Source organism: Ailuropoda melanoleuca, chromosome 9 (genome assembly GCF_002007445.2).
Source record: "Ailuropoda melanoleuca isolate Jingjing chromosome 9, ASM200744v2, whole genome shotgun sequence".
NCBI classification, from domain to species: domain Eukaryota; kingdom Metazoa; phylum Chordata; class Mammalia; order Carnivora; family Ursidae; genus Ailuropoda; species Ailuropoda melanoleuca.
In genome coordinates, this window is record NC_048226.1 from 72119422 (window position 1) to 72137902 (window position 18481).

Consider the following 18481-nt stretch of genomic DNA (forward strand, 5'->3'; position numbering starts at 1 on the left):
GTCTCATCATAGTCCATGTGGAGGACCAAGAAAAGAGTAACAACAAAGTATAGTAATTTATATGTGTATATATATATATACGCACATGTATATACACATATATACACAATATATGCATGTATATAATGCTCAATAATCCATGCTTTACATGTTTATATATTCAATAATTACAAAGGCTGAAGCCAAGAATTATAATTTACCATCTTATGATTTGAATTGCTTTTCCAGGAATTAAGGGTTCTCGGTTATTTCTGTAGTGTCTGATTAAATGACAAACCTCAGATTTTCATCATGGCTATAGCTGCTGCCACAATGCAGATGTGTTTCCTTATGGCTTTTTCTATATAAGCAAAGTGAAATGAAAAATTGGGACTATTGTTTGTATTATTCAATTTTCCAAGTAATTTTTTGTTTTTGTAGAAGAAATGTTTCTTATTTCCGTTAAAACAAAAAAGGGTATTAACGGTTAATGTGTGCTGTGATCATGTGAAACTCGGGGACTGGAATTTACCATTGATGGTTTTTACATTTTAACTCCTGTTCGCTTCTTTTTGAGGGTCAGGTGATGGGGCCTGCACAACAGTAAACCAATAAAGGTACTGGTAGATGTCCCATATAGTATATAATCCATTTAAGAATAGGCAATCAGAATCCCCTTTGTAATTATGTAAAAAGATGACTGGGATTTGGAATTTCATTTATAAGTTTGAAACCTGGAATTGGTTGGTTTTATTTGCAAATGACTGTGAGGTTGAACAGCACACACTCTACTTGACCCTGTGTAGTGAATTCTCATATGATCAGCATAGATAATGGAATATTTCCTTTCCTACTTAAAAAGCATTTTCAAAAGGTTTGTAAATATTTGTTTCTCAGGGATCCATTTATCTTCTTCCTCTGTTCCAAAAGAACTATTACAGGGTTACAGAAAAAGATGATAAATGAGCCCAAGAAGTCTGGGTTGAAACTGTCCCACTATAAGGTTGTACTATTATTTAGTGGACATGCAAAATCTTTGAGCACATTAATATTAACTGATTAGGTACTGGATTTTTTTTAATGCCAGAATTTTCAAATGAGGCTAAGTCAGTCATGGAGCTATTCTGGCTTTTATTTATCCGTTAGATCCATATGAAAGTTCAATATAACCAGAAAGAAGAATAGCTGGAAGACATGCCTTTTCAAAGGAATGGCCTGGACTTCAGCCGCTCAATTCCCATTCAGTTCTGAAGGCCTGAGTAATACAGTCTGTAATTGTATACAAACCTTATAACAAAGAATGTGACAACAAAACCCATCTGCTCTTAGTTATCCTAGTACACAATACGAGGTAAAACCTGGAATGAACCGTTGGGTATTTTGATTAATTGAACTTAACTGATGGTTATCCAGAAATTCTGTTTTATTAAAACCTTTACTGAAATTCTCAGTGAAAAGTTTATGCCCCATTTAAGGTGAACATAATGAAACTTAGGGTAATTTGAGACCTTCTAGAAACTCTGCATCATCATTCTAAATGATGAAGCTCATTACATATATTGCATAACTCCAGAGATGGAGACATAGAAGATGTAGAGGTCAGTATTTGGTGTGTGCTGACCCCAATGTTTTACAAAAACAATATAAACAAAAAATGCTTAGCATAACGCATTGGTTTTTCTGTTTTCTATATTTTTATGTTTATATATACAGTCGTAATACAGATATAATTTTATTGTGCTTATAAGAAGAAATATTTTCCATATTTTTTACATGGTCTTATTGATTTTCATTTTGCATTTCTGCTCCATAGTCTCTCAGCTGATGTACTGCAATTTATCTAAATATTTCTATTTTAAGGTGTTTGGCTAGCATCCAATTTTTATAAGTGTTACTGCAATGACTAAATTAATGCATATAGCATTTGCTTCTAGGTTTTTCTCAAAGAATAGATTTCAAGCAGTAAGATTAGTGGATTAAAGGATGTATACATTTTAGGAGGTTAGGGTGCAGAAGTAATGGATAAAGAAAACAATTATAGCTTTGGCATTAGACTTTTAGAGTTTCTACATTCTTGGAAATTCTAGAATTCATTGATTTTGGAATATCAATGTTAAGTTTTTGGACAGGGATCAAACAATCCAACAGTTTGGTATCATCAAGCAATAATTACAAAGGCTGAAGGCAGGCAGTCCATCTGGGAGTCTGTTAAAGCAATTCAGGTGTGTAATAGTGATTTCCTCGGTCGGGGCTGTGTGTTGAAAATGAAAAGAAACATGGCAATCTGCTCCTCATTGACCATTTATTCTGAATGCTGTAGCACGAAAAGGAGACAGAAGGTTCCACTCTGGGGCGCCTGGGTGGCGCAGTCCTTAAGCGTCTGCCTTCGGCTTAGGGCGTGATCCCAGCATTCTGGGATCCAGCCCCACATCAGGCCCTTCCGCTGGGAGCCTGCTTCTTCCTCTCCCACTCCCCCTGCTTGTGTTCCCTCTCTCGCTGGCTGTCTCTATCTCTGTCAAATAAATAAATAAAATCTTTAATAAAAAAAAGAAGGTTCCACTCTGAAGTTTATGAAATACTTGAGTAAGAAAATATTCAGAGAAGAATAATCGGATAAATAGAGGAGTGTAGATTTTAGATAGGAAGGCTTTGTATTGACTGAACCTTCAGGTGAAAGTTAAAGAAAATGGAAGGTTTTGGTAGCAAGAAGACAAGGATGGCATTCTCAAGGTAGCAGGGTAACAAAGAAAACTTAAATTCTGATTTCTTTTAGGTACTGAACAAAAGAATGGGTTTTTACCTTAATAGATATTTTAGCATATTATCATAGCATTTATCTGTTGGTGACTTTTGGAGGATATAAAATTGAGTTATATTTTCTCTGGTATAAGAAATCACTATATTCTATTTTATTCCAAACTCATAAAATTTACATCGAATTTCACTGGAATATTTAGGTACATTTTAGTTTTGTATTTAAAGATCCTGACTCAGATTCCTTTCATTGGAATCTGTGTTGCCCTGAAATTGTGTTCACTATCTTTATATATTTAATGATTAAATGGGATTCACAATAGTATCGCTGATTAAAAGTGTAAATAAGTGAAATCTGAAACGTTTAACTGGGAGGGAAATATTTCTTTCTTCCCCAAACCAAATATTTGTCTCCTTTAAAATTTATATTCAGAATTCTCGGTGTGTAAAGATAGGTGACCATTTTCCTCTTTGGATATAATGGTTCAATTTTACATAAAAGTGAAACTTATAGTATTTAATCAATGGAGAAATTATTTAGCCAAAATGATCGCCATTTCCGTAGACTCCAGCAGCCTCAGCATCACCTTGAAAGCTTGCAAATTCCTGAATTTTCTCCAGGTTTACTGGTCCATAACCTTGAGGGAAGGGCCCAGGAATCTGGGTTTTAACAAGCCCTTCAGGTGGTTCTTATGCATACTCAAGTGAAAAAGTCCATTAAGTTAGGTTTTTGGTTGTTTTTTTTTTTTAAGCTAAACTTAATTATGGCCAACTGGTGCCTAATCTTTTAAACTTTATGCATCTCAAGTTTGGGACCAAGTCTTGGGTGCACGATGGATAGTGTTGTGCTGATTTTATACATTGCTGGATGTTTTAAATGTTGTTTCATAAAATGACATTTTAATTTTGTGCCCATAGTAGAAGTGTAGTTTCACACTCCTAACTAAAATATGCTTGCTTCTTTTATTGCTTTGAATCATGTCTTTTAATTTAATTTCATAGTTTGAATTCATGTGTTTTAAAATGTGTATTTTCTACATCTCAATTATAATTTATATAATTACTAAGACATAGTGTTGTTTTTTTTTTTAAACCCCTTCAGTGAATTCTGTTAAAGAAAGATAATTAGTGGGATTTATGATATTGGCAATACATGAGCCCACATCCTTTCAACACTAAGGAAGAACATGACATTAATTTGTAAACAAGTCCAAGCAGGACTCCTTTTTTTTTTTTTTTCATTTTGTTTTCCAGTTCTTTTGAAGTGACTTTAAAAACATCCAAAGTTCCCATTTCACCATCTTTCTTTTCTCTTTCTGTTCCCTTTCATTTTCTGGATATGTTAGTGTGCGTGAACCGATGAGAATGAGAGTCAGGATTTCCTTTCTAGTTGTTTTCTTAGACAGTCTCCACAAATATTGGTATAAAAACAGAGCCTAAAGTATGCTTAAGATTTAGTCCTGCACTGTTAAAGAATGCTTTTTTGCCTATTGAAAAAAAAACTTTGAATGTTACTATTTAGAACTTATTTATCTACCTGCCTACAGACCCATCTACTACCTACCTACTTGCCTGTCTATTTAACTGTACCTGTCAGTTATAGTTTGGGCAACTCATACAGATTATTTTGCTTCGGAGAAAATCATTTGTGTATCATAATGTAAAAATAAACTACATGCATTGCATACAGTGTGAGCTAACTATACAGCTTGGGAACATAATTTACTTACCGGAGGATGTAAAGTAGGCATGCATTGGGTTCATGGTTTGGATCATGTTACTAGCTAAGCAAACACGTAAGTCTTCAAACATGATTAATAATCTTTTACCTTCCTAACTCTGGCCTCTCTCAAGCTGTGTTTTTGGACTATCAAAATTCTTCTTTCCTAATTCTTCTGAAGGGACTCCTCTTCGTACTGTTGTAAGGCCGCCCTCCCCAAAATCCATCTGGGTTCTGTTCAAGTGTTACTCTAGTAGAGAGGTCTTCCCTGACCACCCCATAGAGGATATGCCCCTTCCTTTGTCAATGGTGGTCACCCTGCCCTGCTTTATTTTTCTCCAAAGCATTTATCATCACCTGAAATAAGTACGCCATGCAGGTAAGGACTTTTGTGTGTTGAGTTGTTTTAAGCAATCTATGCCGAGAACCCTGAACAGATCCTTGACACCAGAAATTTTCTAGGATTAATTTTCTTTCTTCCTCTTCCGGAATATAAATCCCGTTAGAGCTGGAATTCTGTTGATTTTGTTTTGTTTCCAGTGCTGAGCACAGTGCTAAGCAGTAGTAACAAATCAAAGTAATGGGTGGATGGATACATATGTAAGTGGGTAGAAGTAGAAACACATTTTAGTGGGCTAATGCATTTGTGTTCCTCATTTGCATCTTATCAGTCTTCATATTAAAGTCTTACATTAAGAATTCCTATGTTAGCTGTGTTCATGTTGCCCTTTAGGTGTTTATTTAAAATTTTTAAAAAGAATTGGAGTTTCTGTCAAGTACTAAATTCTAAAAATTGTTTATTTTCAGTTTCTAGTATGCATTTCATTTAAATTTTTAATGTATTTTAAAGCATCAGTAAACCGTGACTTAATTATACAGGTATCCTATGGATTTGGGTTGTGACAGTAGTCTAATGAGTATAATCACCCACTTCCTGGCTCATTGTTGTCCAGATGTAGCTGTACTTTAAGCAAACAAATCTAAAAAAGTAAACCTCAGTGGAGAGCTCTCATGATAGGGCTGGTTCAAGATGCGGCAAACCACTTACGATGCTAACTTTTTTACGCGAAGAAATGTGATTAAGATATATTAAACGGAAATCTATACAAAACCAGTGAAATTGTTAAAATATTCAAATATGCCATACTGTAACAAGAAAACACTGCAATGCACTGAAATCAGCAGTAGAACAGCTGTGTTTTAAAGGACAGTACTTTGAATGTCACTTGACAATTTGCTTTCAATTAGAAGTAATTTACAGGAAGATGCCCACAAGCTAATCTTTACAGGATAATTAAGTTCCATTTTCTTTACTTTTAATTAAAAAGCAGAAAAGATTTAGCTGATCCATAAAAAATGTTCTGTTTAAACATTCATCAGACTTCACACTCTTTTTTTGTTATTTGTTGTAGCAGATGTTATCAAAAGTGCAGTCTGCTCTGTTTTAAACCCTGAGCATTTGGAAAGTGAAACATGAGTTGCAGTAGGCATGTACTGGTGAGGTATGATCATTTAACATCTGTATGTTCAAAGAGAATATAACAGATACTACTGTTCCGTTCCTTTAATTATGTTCTGTCTGATGCATTTAATTGTACTACAAAACCACATACATTAAAATGAGAAGCAATGCAACTGTCAATTTTGAACGTTATACCTAGGAGGTTGATACCTAAAAAAACCCCTTTACTTCAAATGTCTTAAAGTATCTCTCGATTCAGACATAACACGTTTTTTATTGTAATTTTAATAATATAAAATTTGACACAGTATTTTAATATGAGAATTTACTCATTGAAAAGAATGGAGATTTAATTCTAAAGCCATTTAAAACTTTACTCTCTGGTTTTTAATGTGGTTTTTAGCATCACTGCTGCTTTTATTTGGCAAAATAAAATATATTGCCAAAGACATTTGGAGCTTTGATTTTATAAGTTACTTTTGGACGGTACTATTTTTTTTTTTTTAAGGTGATGAGAGCTGAATAGATCGTGATTTGTCATGCTTATTCTCACCTCAGACTACACTAAGGAATTGCATCAAAAATTCTTCAGGCAAGGATTCTTTAATCTAGTATTATGGTATTTATTGTTCTGGGGTTTTTTAAACTTTTTTTTGGCTATATAATCAATCTGTTCATATTGAGAATAGCCTTATTTTTTAGAATTTAAAAGATTTCCACAATTTGAAAAAAAAGTTGAGTCACAATAGAGCAGTATACATAAAATTTTTATAGTAATAATTCTATTCACTATGCCTTTTGTCAAATGAGTTTGATTTTCAATCTTCTGATCAGTGAGTACCTAAAATTTAAAGATCCTATTGGAATTACTTATTTTTGCTTACTTTTACTTTATTTTATTTTTTCCTTGTTTGAAGAATAACTACAAATGACAAGACAGGTTGCTCACAAGCCCATTAATTTATTTGCTTTTGCCATTTAGATTTGTATATGTAGGGAATATGCCCAAAGTCACTTTGACCAGTATAGTTTAGGAGACTGCAAAATAAAGAAATGCAATTTATTTCAGCATATATTATAAATTTCAGGTAGGAGCTTAATTATAATAATCACAATGCTTTCATTTAAATGGAGTATGTGTTTGAACATGTAAATGTCATCAGGTTTTGTAATGAACTGGTGAAAATGTATGCTTCTCTTATTGAAAGAGTAACACTGGGAAAAGATTAAGCATGCCCTGTCTTCCTCCTTCCCTCTTTTCTCTTTGGTAATCAACACCTGGTTTGATTACATCTTTTTGAACTCTGAAAGCTATACTATGAACTCTTTACATAGAAGTTTTTATGAAAGGGAATTGTGGCAAACAGTAGTTAAACTTTCCACTTTCAGGAGAATTCCACCTTTTTTTCGTCAGCCTGTCTGTAATTCAGACTTCCTTTAATAAAGGGTAAGCAGTTTTGTTACTGTTCAGGAGAGTATGGTGATTTCCCTTTGGTGCTTGGTTTTCAAGTTTATGGCTGCTTTTAGAAGGATGGGACTGATTCTTATGTATTTGAGGTGTTTGGAGGAGTTATCAGCTGACCTTAGGTACTTGTACCTTGTCCATTATACCTAATGCATTGCTAGTACATGATTGGTTCTCATTAAATATTTATTAAATGGCTGGTAGGCAATAAAATTTAAACAGCTCCATTTGATGCAGTACACACATTTTGTAAATTCCCTTTCCTCTTCCTTCCCCTCCCCTTCCCCCCCCTTCTTATAAGATCAAAAGGATCTGGGATCTAAGAGGCTATAAGCAACTGTGTTACTTTTCATCTCCTTCACGACTGTACTTCTTGTAAAGCTAGGGTTTGTGAATACTGACCTCTCACTAGCTATACATATAAAACAATTAGCTTATTTTTATAAATACAGAAATAATGTCCTACTTCAAGAGATTTTTTAAAAAGACGGATTTTTCTTGTCTGTATTTAATTTTTTGGTTTTTTTGCTTTTGTAGTTGTTGTGGCTCACCTCCCCACCCCTCATGTTTGATTACTGTAATGTTTCTAGCTTTTATTTCTGTATCTAAATATATTTGTATTTCTTGCCTGTATTTTCTAGAAATTAGTCTTGACTTGGCCTCTGTTTTTCCTCTTTATTGCTTCACCCTGCTTGTAAACCTTCCTTCCTCAAGTCTGTCTGCTTGACCTTCCAAAAACAACTGACAACATGTCATCATTGCTTAAAATCTTCTATGGCTCCCTATTAACTACTTCATTAAGTCCAGACTCTTCTTCATTGGTTCTAGGACTTTCCATTACTTTTCCTTTTCCAAGTTATTTCTTACACTCTCTAGGTCATAAGGAACCTCTGCTCCAGCGAGGCAATATTGCTTTTCCTATATCCCATCCCACAACATCCATTCACTTCCAGTCCCTGCTCCTTACCTTTGCTCATACCATGCCCTGCCTTTCCCCCTTCATCGTCTAAATCTTCCATGTTGAAAAGGTCCAGTGGAAGTCTCACGTGTTCCAGGAAGCTTCCCAGTATTCTTCTAATCCACAGTAATTACTCTGTTTTATATTTCTTTTGCGAAAACAGTGTCAGGCATTTTGACATTTGTTTTCTACATTTTTTTTTCTACATGTAGGTTAGCTTTGTCTCCCTATGAAGAACGTGTTTTAAGAACAACAAAAAAAAGAGTACTTATGCCCTTTTTGCTTTTTTGTAAACCCTAAATCTCATAGCATTATGTTAAGCAGGTGATAGGCATCATTTCATGTCTTGTTCAACTTTTCAAAACAGACTGTATGTTAGAAATTCATAAGTAGCTGCATATGTGTATTGGGGGAAAGTATTGAATAATATTTTCCCATACATTTAGAATACGCTTCTTTTTCCCCCCAAAGCTTGGGGATTACGGTTCATGTTTGTTTCTAGAATGATTTTCTGCCACTTGGGAAAAAAAATATTCTCTTAAAAAATAATTACCATTAGCTTGAAGATAGAGATAAATCATCAGTTTTTAAGGACTGTCATTTTAGTTCTCAATAACTCATTTTGGAGCTAATACGTTAGTGAAAGGAAGGACGTGTAAGTCATCTGTCTCTTTACCCATAGAGTGGCGGTGCCACCAGCCTCTGCCTGTTACTGGGTTCATCAGAGCCCTTGCATGTTTGTAATTACCCTTCCATAAATAGTTTGCAACTTGACCACAGCATTTTGCCACTCCGTTAGAATGAGGCCCAAGGTCCAAGTTAAAAGCAAAATCCTCAATGAATTTAACAAAATTAAGCAAAGAGCTTTAGGTTATAAGAGCAGAGTTAATGGATTCAGCTGTTCGTTACTTTCACTTTAACCAACAAATTTTGCATTCATTTTCCAGATGTGAGCCTCATTCAATTAAAATGGAGTAAAATTAATTTTGTGAAACTCTTATATCACCCCTGGAGATAAATGGAGATAACCTAGTGTTTCACAAAACTAGAGCTAGCAAATCAGCATTTGTGGGGCTGGTTTTAATAACTGTATTGCAGAAGTATTTTGAGATTGATTTTTAATGCATATTGGTAAACTTTTGCTGGGGTTGTTCTTGTGACTCAGCTGTGACCAGAGCTGGATTATGATGGGGTCCTGGAATTCAGGGGCGGCCAATTCCAGAGCCAGAGACAGTATAAGGCGGTGCTACTTGAAGTGTGGTTGGTTCAAGGACCAAAGCCATCAGCAACACCTGGAAGCCAGTTAGCAAAACGAATTCCTGGGCTCCACCCCACACCTACTAACCCAGAAGCTCTGGATGGAGCTCAGGAATCCACGGAGTAACACGCTCTCCAGGTAGACCTTATATAGGAAGTCTGAGAGCTACCGTCTACGGAACCCTAGAGATCAGATTGTATCATTATCAGGCAAATCCATCCCCTGTATTTCAATTGAACAAGCTATATCTAATGATTTCTGATCTCTCATCCATTGTCGTAAAATGCAACACATTGAATCAAGTTTTTAAAAAATATTGGCTATTTCACAATTTTCATCTGTATTTGAAGTGTATTCCGAACTCATTCATCTGAACTGATTAAAATGCAAACAAAAGCACTGGATCACTCTGATAAGCAATGGAAATTCCACGGTCTTTCCTAAGAGCCCTTGTGTGCTTTATTCAGCTCTGTGTCCTTCCAACCTAGCAGAGAACAAAAGCAACTGCAGAGCAGCCTTCTTCTGGCCCTGTCTTGGAATTTAGGCTTGTTTCGTTTTGGCACATGGCTATATTCTTTCATCATACAGGAAACTATCTGCAGAATCAGTCAAATCTCAGATTCCTTGAACTGCTTGATCAGGCTCATGTTTTCCTAATGAACAGAGGTTGCTAATCTCCATACCAATAATTAATTATTTTTGCATATTGAGGTGCTAAATAATAAGTGGGATGGAGTACTATATTAGTTATAGTATAGGACTTATAAAATTTCTGTAGATCATTCAAGTTTTCATAGTTTGCTATGTAAATATGCTGGCCATACATTGGTCTCTCCAGCCACATCACATAAGTAAGATCATTAATTAGTATCATTTAAAAATATAGATTACATCAGCTGTCTGTCTACTCTGCACCGGGAGCAGTTCTGCTGCCACAGCCCCTCATGCCCTGAAAATGTCCACCTGTGCAAAGTTCGTCTCTACCCCCTTCTTGGTCAGGAGCACCTCTCAGCTGTTGAGCAGATCACTGTCTGCAGTGGTGCTAAACCCACTAGAGATGCTGACAGATGAGAGCCTCAGCAGCTTGGCAGCCCCTCATCCCCTGACCTCACCTATTCCTAACCACAGCTTCTGAACCAGCGCCATTTCAAGGGACATGGACATAGCAGCCAAGTGCATTGGGGCTGGGGTGCCATGGTAGGGGTTGCTGGCTCTGGGGCTGGAATCGGGGCTGTGTTTGGGAGCCTCATCATTGGTTATGGCAGGAACCTCTCTCTGAAGCAACAGCTTTTCTACGCCATTCTGGGCTTTGCCCTCTCGGACGCCATGGTGCTCTTTTGCCTGATGGTGGCCTTTCTCATCCTCTTCGCCATGAAAAGGGGCTGTGTCCACCTCCTTCTATGTGCCTTTTCCTATGCCTCCCCAGGCAGCCTGGGTTGCCTCAGGGAAGACATACAAAAACTGTATTAATAATAAAAAATATGGAGATTACATCGACTCTTATAGTTATATAAATTTTTTTCTGAAAATGAACTTTCATAATAATGCTTCATAGAAATTGCAATCTTGACTATAATTGATTCTGTATATATGAATGTGTGTGTATAATCTTCGTGGAAATCCTACAGTATGTTATCGAATATATGAGGATAATTTTTGGCTTTGCCACTTTAGTGTAGTTTAGAGTTGAGACTCAGTTATAACATTCAAGGCATCTAGAAGTAAAATCATATTGGATATGAACTGTTAAGCATTTATTTAGGTAGAGGGAGAATTTGCCCTACCAAAAACTTTTCTCTACCTTCTTAGGTTGTATAATATTGTGGGGTAACAATAGTTATACTGGATCTGGGCTGATTGATCTTTATAATGGTGCTACTAAGTCTGTATTTTACATCTGACTGATTGTATTGAATTTGTGTTATGTCTGATACCTGCTGAGAAGTTATAATGCCCTGGAGGGTTATTACCTTTAGTGATATGGAGATGCTGAAATGCTGTGATGATAGCGGGCTCTTCTTTTCATCTAGAAAGACTCAGATTTTATCATGCTTACGTTTTTGTTACATTCTGTTTATTATATTCATTTATTTTAATTTTACTGATGTTATTTAAATGCCTGTTTATATCATAATGCTAGACTCTTGGAGAGTGGAAAAGGCAAACTATGTAAGTAAAACGCAGGTTTTTTTCCTCAAAAGGGTCTCCCTCTGTGAGTGAATCAATGTGGGGGAAGACTGAGTATGTCCCAATGTGGAAGTAGCTGTTTTCGTTAACCCTTTTATAATATTGGCATCTTGTGCCATTAAGCTTAAATTTGATACATTTTATTGATTGAATCCCAGAATTTTGGTATAGAATTTCCTGTGCTTGGGAGAGTGACCCTAGGTCTGGGGTCACAAATAAGTTTTTTTTGCTTTGTTTTCTTCTGGTATAACTGTTGATTTTTTTTCTGATAGGATTTCCAAATTGAGCAGCTCTGTTTAGAGCTTTGGAAGGTGCTAAGACACCTACCATGGGCAAAGGAACTCTTGGTTAATATTTTTCTTCACTTGTTTACTTTGTCAAGGGATTTGTGAAAGTGCTCAAGGTTGAATGTGTATCTTCAATTATGTTTGTGTGTTCAAAAACTTTGAAAATCAGGCTTCCTGGATATTATGTGTTTACTAAAATATCTCTTAGTATGTATTTAGGTCTTTGATGGAATTTTAAGTTATTATTTAAGTTATTATTCATTTCGTCTATGATACTGGCGGTGTCTTATATATAAGACATTTTTTCCCCCTTTGGCTTGACAAATATATAGAAAACATGTTAATTTGTCCATTGTGTGTGGCCATTCCACCAAGTGTACCTTTGAAAAGATCATTTGATACGGGGGCTGTAAGATGGAAGCGTGGCTAAATTATTTGGTTTAAAAATATTTGTATAACATGGCTTTTTTGAACTTTTTTTTTTTCAGTGTAGGAAGGAATGAAGAAAACTACATTTTTTGGGTGCCGATCGTGTAGCAAGTATTGGGATACGTGGTTTAATTTAGGTTATCTCGTATTGCCCTCACGATGACATTTCAAGTCAGGCTCAGAGCAATAAAGAGCATGTCTGAGATTCAAACCCAGCTCTAACTCCCAAGGCCGCCGCATTTCTACCCTGATGTGCTGCCTCTTGCCATGAGGCCATGTGCTAATATTTGGCGGAAGGTGCAATAATAAAAGATATTTCCAAAGGAGTGGAAAAGCCAGCTAGCTTTAGTGAAAACAGGACGTAGGGAATTCTAAGGAGCTGTGTGAGCCCTCTGCTCTGAGAGTATATGAAGGAAGAAGATCCATTGTCCAAAATCAATTTTTGCCTTCTCTAATTTTTCAAAATCAATTTAAATAATTGATAGATAGGTATTTCTCAGTGTGTGCTTTACAGCCTGTCTTGTCCACTTGCATATTCTGGAAAATTGAGTTAAAATGTTGTTTTTTTTTTTTTTTTTTCTAAAAGAGAGGAGGATATGTTGCAGGCAAGAGACAGGCAAAATCAGTACCAATTGTATACTGGTTTTAGCTTGAATCCAGAATTCTGATACTAAGTGAAGATTTTTATTTGTATACTGTTTATTCAAAAGTTGGGGACACTTAAAATACATTTATTTACTGATATGTGTGAACTACATTTTACTTAGACAATCTTCATAGTATTCGTGGTATGGGAACATTATTCCCCATATGTAAGACTCATTTGAAGATTTCTTACTCCAGGGTTGAATAGATGGTTGCTAGGTAAAGGCATCCATAAAATAATAATTGAGTGTATTTATAAAAAATAGCTTTCCATTTTGGTTTGTAAGATACACTTGTAAATTTTTATAATGTTATGACATATTGTCCAGATTGGTTGACTGGGGGAGGGGAGAACTGATGTAATTCAGACAAGCAATAATTACTAGGTCAAGAAATAGGGCAATTAAAAAATGATTCATGGCAAGTAGGAGTGAGACATTTACATTCTGAAAATTAATTATGGGACTTTTTATTTAAATTATAATCAGGAAGAAAAGTTCAGGGAAAAGAAAGAGGTTCAGGGAAATTTTACATGTACTCATCTTGAGTACAAATTAGTAAAGATCTTAGATTCAACTAATGTGTCAGAGTCCATTAAAGAGATGGGAAAACCCTATTTCACTGTGACTAAACTGCCTGAAATTTTAACCTCCAAACTTATATGTAATCAAATGCAGAGATTATATATGTCTTGATAAATTTACATATATATCCATGATGGAAGAGTACAAAAGACATGGATATTTGATTTTACAGGGTTGACAGCGATGTGTTCCATTGGCCAAAGCAAGTGTGGGAGCTCTTATAAAATCCTCGGATCTACAAATTATAAAAAATAAATTTTTATGTTTACTTAGGCAACAACTGTCTCCATCTTCAATCCACTTATTATATAGTATATCCTTAGAAGCTGGCTTTAACTCTGAAGGTCTGATGTCTCACAGCCTTGGTCTTTGGCCTTGAGGGCACTGATCATTACTGTACTTATTGGACTCCCATTTAGTCCTTCCCATTTTTTTTTTTCTTTGGCTTATTCTCCTTCCACCTCATTTCCCCACTGAACTTTTCTTTTTTTTTTTTTTTTAAAGATTTTATTTATTTATTTATTTGACAGAGATAGAGACAGCCAGCAAGAGAGGGAACACAAGCAGGGGGAGTGGGAGAGGAAGAAGCAGGCTCATAGTGGAGGAGCCTGATGCGGGGCCGATCCCATAACGCCGGGATCACGCCCTGAGCCGAAGGCAGACCCTTAACCGCTGTGCCACCCAGGCGCCCCCCCACTGAACTTTTCTGTCCTGGGCCCTGTTATCTCAACTTGCTCTCACCTTTTCAAACTTCCTTTGTACTCACTCTGATGAGCCCAGCCTAGTTTATGAGTGCTGGTATAGAGGGCCCTGGCCTGCCCTTTCCTGTTTATTAGGCATTAGGGTATTTGGCAAGTTTTCAATGTGAGCTATGGTGATCTCATAACTCACAAGATGAAACTAATATACAGTATTTTTAGATCCAGTAAGAGATGAATGGGAGATCATTGGCATTTCAATTTGCAAGTCTACTCTTCCCATGGCTAATATAAGAAGTCTCGTTTGATTTTGAAATGGTGATACAAAAGACAGGGTTTTAGATTTGAGAACTAGAAATCGCACACTTAAATTGCCAGAATGTGTTTGCTGGAACCAGATAAAACTCCTTCCAGTGGATGGTAAACCTCTCTTAGGGTAGCAAATTTAAGGAATAGAGTAAATTCCATTATCAGATATTCAATTTCAATATTTAAAATAGGTGATTAAATGCAAGCCATAATCTCTGAAGTCGTTTGTAGAAGTATATAAGTAATAGAATTTGGGATTAAAAAGGATTCTCTTTGCCATGAGAAAGCATTTTCAGATATTCATCCAGTAAGATCAACATGCAATAGTTAGCTTCAGGTTTTTTATTTGTTATTTATTTAGCAAACAGAGTGGGGGGGAAGGCCCATAGTCAACCCATGTTGCTTTTTAAAGGAGGAAAAAAATGATTTCTCTTTTAGTCCATTCAGAGTGGCTCTCCCAGGAGAAAGACTGACGTACTCAGCCACAAACACTTTACTCAGCTGCATGGACTTAAAAATGTAGGCACTTTTAATGGGAACAACTTTCATTTAGTTTGTTCCTTTCATTTAGTTTACCATGCTGTTTGGAATCCTCAGAGTTTTCCAAGATGATTGATGATTTCCAATACCCCGGCAATAATTTCAGCCTCTGTTAAAGCTTAGGTATAAGACTGACATCATCTTTATAAATTTACCATTTAGTTAATCCACTCGTGCTGATTGATTAGTGGTTAAAATTCAAGCATCCTATTAGATACCCAAATGATACTATAATATCTCAAAATAAATGACCATGCTAATGTTGAATGCAGAATGCCATATAGACTTGTGAAAACACTGAACTGATGTCAGTTGCCTTTTAATTGTGTGAATGTTATGGCACTTGACATAATTCAATCAGCAGGCATGCTGTACCACAGAGAGTTACCTCTCTTAGACTTTCTACCTGTAATCTAGGGTAGTTTTCTTGTTAGGTAGTGAAAGATTTAGGAGTAAAGATTTCTAGACACTGACTGAGGAATCACTAGAGACACATCTTTTTTTTTTTAATGATTTTTTATTATATTATGTTAGTCACCATACAGTACATCCCCGGCTTCTGATGTAAAGCTCGATGTCATTAGTTGCGTATAACACCCAGTGCACCATGCAATACGTGCCCTCCTTACTACCCATCACCAGCCTATCCCATTCCCCCACCCCCCTCCCCTCTGAGGCCCCCAGTTTCTTTCTCATAGTCCATAGTCTCTCATGTTTCACTCCCCCTTCTGATTACCCCCCCCTTTCTTTATCCCTTTCTTCCCCTACCGATCATCCTAGTTCTTATGTTCCATAGATGAGAGAAATCATATGATAATTCTAGAGCCATGTCTTTTAACATGTGTAGTTTCCACAAATAATTCTTTATTTAAGAGATTATGAAGAGATACTAAATCTCTACATGGAAGATAAGTTGGATAGACATCATACTGAGAATATATTTTTTAAATATTTATTTATTTGAGAGAGAGGGAAAGAGTGTGCACATGTGTGAGTGGGGGAAGAGGGTTGTCAGAGGGAGAGGGAGGGAAAAAATCTTAAGCAGGCTCCATGCCCAGCGCAGAGCCTGACGTGGGGTTTGATCTCATGACTCTGAGATCATGACCTCAGCCGAAATCAAGAGCCAGATGCTTAATGGCTGAGTCACCCAGGTGTCCTGTACTGAGAATATTTTTATATTAAATATAAGGTAGGGAAGTTGGATAAACATACAATAAGGATAATTTTGTTAAGGAGATGAAAGGTAAATTGCTGTGGTTACTAATATTTCTTGTTAAAGCTGTATAAATTAATCTAAGGCTCTGGGATTTTTATCTCCTGGTCCATATTCTCTCACCACTCTGAGCCTAATCAGACTAATGTGGTGCCATAGGCGTTCAGAAGTTAAATTGAAATATTGATGCTTGACTTTAAGTACTAAGTGGGAAAGCACAGTTTTTTCTTCCTTCACTTTATTTCTGAATAAATTTATTCATTTTATTATGACACAGAATACTCAATTAAGACTATGGCAACTCTCTTAATCCCCAGTTCCTTTTCTCCAAACTCCCACTATTAAAATGACTATTTTGCCATATCTAGAAGAATGTGAAGTGTATATATCCTCTTTCTCTTTTCCAAGTTTTTACTGCTGGTGTCCATAAATGTTAAGGTGGGGAGAGAAGAGCAGGTTTGGCTAACATAAGAGTAAGTGGGGTGTGAGACTTGATTTGTGTTCTGGGAAGGAAGGCAATATTTCTGGAGAAAGAAAATGTGCTGAGAGATCTTAGGGCACAGCTCTGGATTCTGGAACGAGCAATTGTCAGCAAATAACTACTACCCACAATTCCAGGAATGGACTTCATCTAGCTTCAGCTATTTTTGTTCCATTAATAGAGATGAAAAACTTAGATTGTAAATGCTGTATGAACATTTCCTATCTCATTTCAATATGTCTGGTATTAGTAGGTCAATCAAGAAGATGTAAATGACTGAAGTCAGATCTTATGTTCTGGTAGTACAGAGAGATAAAGAGGGATAGAGAGAGAGAGATAAGAGAGCTGGAGATGCCAGGAGCATCTCAGATGAAGGGAGTGGTCACTACAGTGGTGGGACGTTGAATACAGCTGTCTAGTGCACTGTTGTGTTGGCTTGGATCATCAGAATGCCTGGTGGATAATAGCTGCTCCACAAAAAGACATCTCTGCATTGTCTGGGACTGGTCATGTCTGTTATCTTTGTTTAGCTTGAGGCAATGTGTAGCTTTGACCTAGGCGCTTTCTGAAGTTCATGGCTTTGAGTCTCGGTGGTTGTTTCATTTGATTTGCAAAGTACTTCTTAGCATTAACTTTGCAATGAAGGAGCTTTATTCCCAGAAGATGTTTTAGCCAGGGGTATACTTGTCATGATTTATGACCAGAACAAATAATAAAATATATAAAACCGCATATGATGGGGTGCATTAAGTTATTTCTAGATAACTTTGCTCCTAAGTTAAACTGGCTATGTTTTTCCATGTCTGTGTCTGATAAGTAGATTTATCTCAACATCAGGTTTTCGCAAGATTAATAATCCCTTTTTGTTAAGAGAGTCTGTTTTAAAATTGAAGACGGTTATCCTGATGTGAATTTTATAAACATGAGTTAAATAATATTATGCTTTCATATATTTAAAGCATATCTGATATTTTAACTGTACTTTTAATCAGATGTCTTACAGAAATGGGAAGTATACTCGGTAAGAAAAAAAGTGGTTAGGCTAAAAAGATTTTTTCTTTAGCTTGAGTAATACTATGCTCTCAAAGCTGTAACCTGAATTATTAGCACATATAAATCCATCTTCTTAATTAAATGGGGCCTTTGGCCATTGAACACCAGCATATGGACAGAGTTAGTTACTAAATGTTATTATGAGGCTGGCCTGGCCACATAATCCATTAGAGGTAGGATTCAGTTATACTGGTAGCAGCAAAGTGATTTTTGTGGTTGTAAGAATCTTCTCTTTGTTCTGTCATATCAATTATTTCAGTACTAATAAAAATATAAAAGGGGGGGTCAAGTTTATGATCTGTGCTTTGGATGGATAATTTGTAACATTTCTATCCAATAAGCCAAGAGTTTCTTTCTTTCTGGAAAGGACCTGTGCTATGTGGTTTGTCTAAATTACCTCAGTGTGCAACCATGGAGAGAGTGAGTGTGATATCATGGGATTATAATGTTAGAAAATTT

General features: G+C 36.1%; 1 protein-coding gene and 1 pseudogene across 2 annotated transcripts in view; both read left to right on the plus strand.

The window, feature by feature from the left end:
* Window positions 1-18481, plus strand: part of ZFPM2 (zinc finger protein, FOG family member 2) — a 464759-nt gene that overhangs the window by 28809 nt on the left and 417469 nt on the right. The window lies entirely within an intron of this gene.
* On the plus strand, window positions 7898-11077 carry LOC117803786 (annotated as a pseudogene).